Genomic DNA, 6,734 nt, shown 5'->3' with positions numbered 1-6,734 from the left:
CACGCTATCTAGATCGAGTCTACCTAATTATCACCTAATGGTATTATGGTATCAACTTCATAGCCCTTTAGCAGAGCACTACGCCTAAGGATCTTGACCGTCAATTTAGTGGGCTCCAAATTAATGAGCTAATGCCCTTCACAACCGTCCACTCTCGGAAGGATGACTCCAGTGGCTTTTCATTTCTCCATCCATAGATGGTTTGTGTTTCAAAACTACCCATATTAGATAATTTATTCACCGCATTTGAAAGTCACTGATCAGATGGCTACGATCTCCCTACATATCAATGGTTAGAATCATCCGCTAACCTAAAGCTTCACGTAGCATCCAGTACATGGAGAAGGCCCACACATGCTGATACAAAACGAACTCATTCATGATCAATGTTCCTTTTATGCTATGCTTTGGACGGTTTAGATTATTGTTTATGATGGGGATTTTCTCCTCGTCGCTTGACCGGTCGAGGGTGGTGCTCAACCAATCAAGTGGTGCTCGACTCAAAGTCAAGTGATTAATTGAGTTTATTCTTGACCAGTCGAGGACTCTGCTCGACCAGTCGAGGTTACGTAGATTCATGTTTGGATTTTGTGTGGATTGCGTAAATTTGAGGTGATTTTCGCCATGGTACGGAAAGGAGTTGCCTAGCCTAGGGCTTTTCTAGGTAATGCAAGAGAGTTTCCTAAAGCTTTACAAGGGTTTGCTAAAGAGTTTAGGGCTATCAAAGGTGTGTGTGTGTGTGTGTGTGTGAGAAAGAGAGGAGGGAGCTTGTGGAAGAGAGGTTATGCTCGTAGAGGTGATCTATTGTGCACTTGATATCTCAGCACTTCTATATCCTCGTAATCGGTGAGATCTCTCCGTTTTTCTTTTATTCTTTTATTGTTTATCCACTCCTGCGTGAGTGAAGAAGGTTTGATCCAAGCAGTGTGTGCTTGTGATCGGTTGTAATGTTCTACTTTATATTGGATTGTTGATCTGGACGAGGTCCCGTGGTTTTTACCTCTTTGAGGGTTTTTCACGTAAAAATCTCTTGTGTCATGTGGTTTGTGCTTTGATTTATTTCATTACTTTATTATCCCATAATTCTGGTGTTTTGGGAGGCTAGATCCTAAGGTTTTGTGCAACGGCTGCCAACGTGAGTGACCAATCAAATCGAGGTTGGTTGAACGGGATGGATCGGTTCTGAATTATGGAAGGTGGCTCATCAAGGATGATCAGTCTCAATGGTTTTAACTGGATCATATGGAAGGCTAAGATGGAGGATTTGCTTTATTACAAGGACTTTTATTCTTCAATTCAAGGCATATCAGTAAAGTCAAAGGATATGATAGATGATGATTGGAAAAAATTGGACCGAAAGGCTGTGGAGTTTATTAGACAATGGTTGGACGATTCTGTATTCCACCATGTGTCTACGGAAACCTCAGCCACTAGCCTATGACTGAAATTGCAATGGCTGTATAAGAGGAAGACAGCCAGCAATAAGATTTTCCTGATACGACGACTTGTGAATCTCAAGTGTAAAGATGGTGGTTCTGTGACTGAGCACATGAATGAGGTCAGCAATATATTGAACTAGCTCTCCGCTATGAAGATGTTCTTGGACAATGAATTACGGGCTCTGCTATTGCTTAGCTCATTGCCTGATAATTGGGAAACATTGGTAGTGTCTTTAAGTAACTCCACGCTAGACGAAAAGGTATCCATGAAATAAGTAACTAATTGTCTCTTCAATGAGGAGAAAAGGAGGAAGTCGCAGGGGTCTACTCAGCAATAGGCCCTTATGACACAAGAACGAGGGAGAGGAAAGAACAGAAAGGGTGGGAAGGCCCGAGATAAATCAAGAGGCAAGTCGAGCACAATGAAGGATATTAAATGTTGGAATTGTGGCAAGAAGGGTCACTATAAGAATAAATGTTGTAAGAATAAGAACGACAAGAAAGGAAAAGGAAATGAGAAGGAAGATGAATCAGACTCCACTGTGGTCACTTTAAATGACAACGTTGTAGTTATTCTTTCAGCAAAATACGATGTTTGTCTCATGGTTACGAGTCAGGACACCGACTGGGTGATAGACTTAGGAGCCTCGTTTCAAGCGACTCCACGCGTAGACTTCTTCACAAGCTACAAGTCAAGTGACTTTAGGACCGTGAAGATGGGAAATTCTGGCGTATTGAAGATCGTAGGGGTCAGTGATATTTGTGTGAAGACCGATGTGGGCTACAAATTGGTTCTCAAGAATGTGAGGCATATCCCAGACCTTCGCCTCAACTTGATATCGACAGGAAGGTTGGATGATGATGGCTATGAAAGTCGATTTGTTGGTAGGTGCTAGAAGCTTATCAAGAGTTCATTGATCGCAGCCAGAGGAAAGAAGTGTTGCACGACAAGTGTCACTATGTGGAAGGGTGGGTTGAACACAGCGGAAGATTCAGCTATTGACATGTGGCATAGGCGTCTAGGCCACATGAGTGAGAAAGGGCTTCAGGTACTAGCAAATAAGCGTTTTCTTCCAGACGTGACAAGTATACCTCTTAAAACCTGTATTGATTGTTTATCAGGGAAACATCACAGAATTTCATTTGTTAAATATGCTTCTCATGTTAATAAAGTGCATGCATTATATTTGGTTTATTCTAATGTTTGTGGTCTTATGAGGACAAAAATCTTGGGTGGGGCATTGTATTTTGTCACTTTTATAGATGATGTATCTATGAGGGTTTGAGTTTATGCTTTGAAATCTAAGGACGAGGTCTTTGGTGTGTTTAAATTGTTTCATGCTATAGTCGAGAGAGAGACGGGTAGATCATTGAAGTGTATCCACACTAACAATGGTGGTGAATACATCGGTGACTTTCATGAGTATTATAAGTCCCTGGGTATACGGTATGAACAGGCGGTTCCCAAGACCCCCCAGCATAATGGTGTGGCTGAGCAAATGAATCGCACCATTATAGAGATAATCAGATGCATTTTATCCCATGCGAAGTTGCTCAAGACGTTCTGGGGAAAAGTAATGCATACGGTAGTATATTTGATAAACAGGTCTCCATCAGCCCCGTTGAATGGAGAAGTACCCGTGAAGGTGTGGACTGGATAGGATCCATCGTATAGTTGTCTCATCGTGTTTGGATGTATGGCATCCGTTCACGTACTAAAGAACAAGAAGTCCAAGCTCGATATGAAGATCAGGCAGTGTGTGTTCTTGAGGTACGGTGATGAAAAGTTCGGTTATAGATTGTGGGATCCGACCGAGAAGAAGCTCGTCAAGAGCAGAGATATGGTTTTCTTTGAAGATCAGTGTATAAAAGACATTGCTAAGTCAAAGAAGAACCAGCGCAGTTCAAGTAAGCAAGAGGATATAGATCCGGTTATTCCTCCCATGATGCCTGATGACGGGTGAGTACAACAAGGTGTAGAGGACGAGGGAGTTCCTAAAGAAGGTGGACTGGGGGAGCAGCCCCTACTTGATCCACCTTTTGAGCTACAGGTGAGGAGGTCATCTAGGGACAGACAGCTGTCCAAAAGGTATTCACCGCATGAGTACATTATGCTCACTGATTGGGGAGAGCCAAAAGATTATCATAAGGCCCTAGCTGACGAGCATAAGGGGGGTGGTTGAAATCTATGCAAGAGGAGATGAAATCCTTGCATAAGAACCACACCTATAATATGGTAAAACTACCTAAGGGCAAAAAAACTCTAAGCAACAAGTACGTGTTCAGAAAGAAGATTGAGTCGAAGAATTCATAAATGAGGTTCAAGGCCAGACTTGTAGTGAAAGGGTTCGGTCAGAGGAAAAGTATAGACTTCGAGGAGATATTCTCACCAGTGGTGAAGATGACATCCATACGGGTGTTGCTTGGGTTGGCAGCTAGTATGGATCTGGAGATAGAGCAATTAGATGTTAAAACTGCATTTCTCCATGGTGAACTGGAAGAAGAGATCTACATGCACCAACCAGAGGGCTTCGAAGTCAAAGACAAAGAGTATATGGTGTGTAGGCTGAGGAAGAACTTGTATGGGCTGAAACAAGTTTCAAGGTAATGGTATAAGAAGTTCAACTCATTCATTTTAGAGCATGGGTATGACAGAACGAAGTCGGACTACTATGTGTTCACGCACAAGTTCTCAAATGGTGATTTCTTAGTTATGCTATTATACGTTGATGACATGCTCATTATGGGAAAAGACATCAAGAAGATTAACAGGCTGAAACAGGAGTTGGACAAGTCATTCGCGATAAAAGACTTGGGCTCAGCTAAACAGATCGTATGAATAGAGATAACTCGTGACAGAAGCAGCAGGAAGCTTTGGTTGTCACAAGAGCGGTATATTAAGAAAGTCCTAGATCAGTTTAATATGAATGCAGCAAAGTCGATCAGTACTCCACTGGATGATCACTTCAGATTGAGCGACAGGCAGTGTCTCAAGACGAAGGTAGATGTGGATGAGATGTAGAAGATACCTTACGCGTCAACAATAGGAAGTTTGATATATGCTATGGTGTGTACACGCCCAGACATAGCATATGCGGTTGGTGTTGTCAGTCAGTATCTTGCCAATCCTGACAAAGAGCATTGGACAGCGGTGAAGTGGATACTGCGGTATCTAAGAGGCTCATCCAGGTTGAGCCTATACTATGGTGACGAAAAATCTGTGTTAGAGGGCTACAAGATGCAGATATGGCAAGTGATATAAACTCTAGGAAGTCTACATTGGGGTTTATGTTCACGTTTGTAGGGGGAGCGATCTCTTGGCAGAGTAAGTTATAGAAGGTCGTAGCATTGTCGAAAAGAGAGGCCAAGTATATTGTAGTCACAGAGGCATGTAAAGAGATGCTTTGGATGAAGAGGTTCCCACAAGAACTTAGCCTAAAGCAAGAATATCACGTGGTCTATTGCGATAGTCAAAGTACTATACACTTGTGTAAGAATCTAAGTCAGCACTCCAAGTCGAAGCACATAGAGATTCGATATCAGTGGATCAGGGATACTTTAGAATAGAATGTGTTATAGCTTGAGAAGGTCCATACGGACGATAATGGGTCAGACATGATGACCAAGGCTTTGCTCAAGGGCAAGTTTGAGGTTTGTAGAAACCGGACTGGCTTCAAGAAGGTGAATTCCTCCTAAGTCAAAAAGGGAGAGATTTGATGAGGATTTTCTCCTTGTCGCTAGACCGGTCGAGTGCCCTGCTTGACCGGTCGAGGGTGATGCTTGACTCAAAGTCCAGCGGCCAATTGAGTTTATTCTTCCGCGCTGCTCGACCAGTCGAGGAGTTTGCTCTATCGGTCGAGGCTTCGCTCGACCAGTTGAGGACTCTGCTCAACCAATCGAGGTTACGTAGATTTATGTCCGGATTTTGTGCGGACTGCATAAATTTAAGGCGGTTTTCGCCATGGTGCGGAAGGGAGTTGCCTAAATTATAAATAAGGGTTCCTAGGGATTTTCTAGGTAATGCAAGAGGGTTTTCTAAAGCTTTACAAGGGTTTACTAAAGGGTTTAGGGCTATCAAGTGTGTGTGAGAGAGAGAGAGAGGAAGCTTATGGAAGGGAGGTTATGATCATAGAAGTGATCTATTGTGCACTCGATATCTCAGCGCTTTTACGTCCTCGTAATCGGTTGGTCAAGCGATGAAGAGGGATTTAGAGGGATGGGATGGAATTAAAGGTAACGATGGTGATGTCGGTGGAATGGTTTAAGATTTATGGGTTTGCTATATCCTGGGACAAGTTCACCGAGTCTGTTTGGCACGCCCGACATATCTCAGGATTTTACCTTCCAATCCGTCCAATTCGATCAATTTTAAGGTAGTGATGGTGATGTCAGTAGATTGTTTTAAGATCCATGGGCTTATATCCTAGGACAAGTTCACTGGGTCAGTTTGACTTGTAATGCATGCATATCTCGGGATATCGTGATCCCATCCCTCCTAATACCGTGGGATCGGTCCGGCCAAACAGGCCCAACCCTAGCCGTTTCCATCCCACTCTCTCGGGTGGTGTTTCGGGTCAGCTTCGTTTTTGGGATCATGTCCTAACATGAGCGGGCAAAACTGACGGACGGCGTCGATGCAACACGCACATCGTGGTGGGCACCACAGCCCTTCCGGCTACAAGTAGGATGTTGTCAGCCAATTGTATTATCCACGAGATGGGAATCGCTCCTGCTCCATCTACCGTGGGCCGCACGTTTTAGACAGGATTGACTTCTGATGTATGTTTGTATGCAGTGTTTGTATGGTGGATGGATCATCTGATTAGTGTGACTTTCATCTACGCTCCTATCAAACATGAGTTCATGATTTGGGCGGTCTGGATGCTTGTACATGTATATGACGAGTGTTGTGTGTGAGATTTGCTAACCCCACCAACGTGTACAATGGAGCCCATGCACATGCCACCCAGGTGCCAAAGCAGGTCTCACCTGCGAGATCCAGACCGTCCATCAGATGTGTCTCACCATGCAGACGACTTTTAAAAAAAATAATAAAAATGATCATATCCTCTCGTTATTGAGATAAGGTTTATGAAACAAATGGATGGCCAGAGAAAAGAGGTTAGTTTTTTAAAGCCGTTCTTTATTTCTAAAATCATTTTCTATCTGATGCCTCAACTAGTCTGATTTTGGGGAAAAGGAATCTCTACAATAGTACCCGCCTGATGAATGGCTTGGATTTTGAACACTATTGCTGTTGAAAATCAGTGGTTTTAAAAAATAATAAAATGAAAA

The sequence above is a fragment of the Magnolia sinica genome, chromosome 19 (genome assembly GCF_029962835.1).
Source record: "Magnolia sinica isolate HGM2019 chromosome 19, MsV1, whole genome shotgun sequence".
NCBI classification, from domain to species: Eukaryota; Viridiplantae; Streptophyta; class Magnoliopsida; order Magnoliales; family Magnoliaceae; genus Magnolia; species Magnolia sinica.
The sequence above is the reverse complement of the archived record's forward strand: the minus strand, read 5'-3'. Positions refer to the sequence as shown.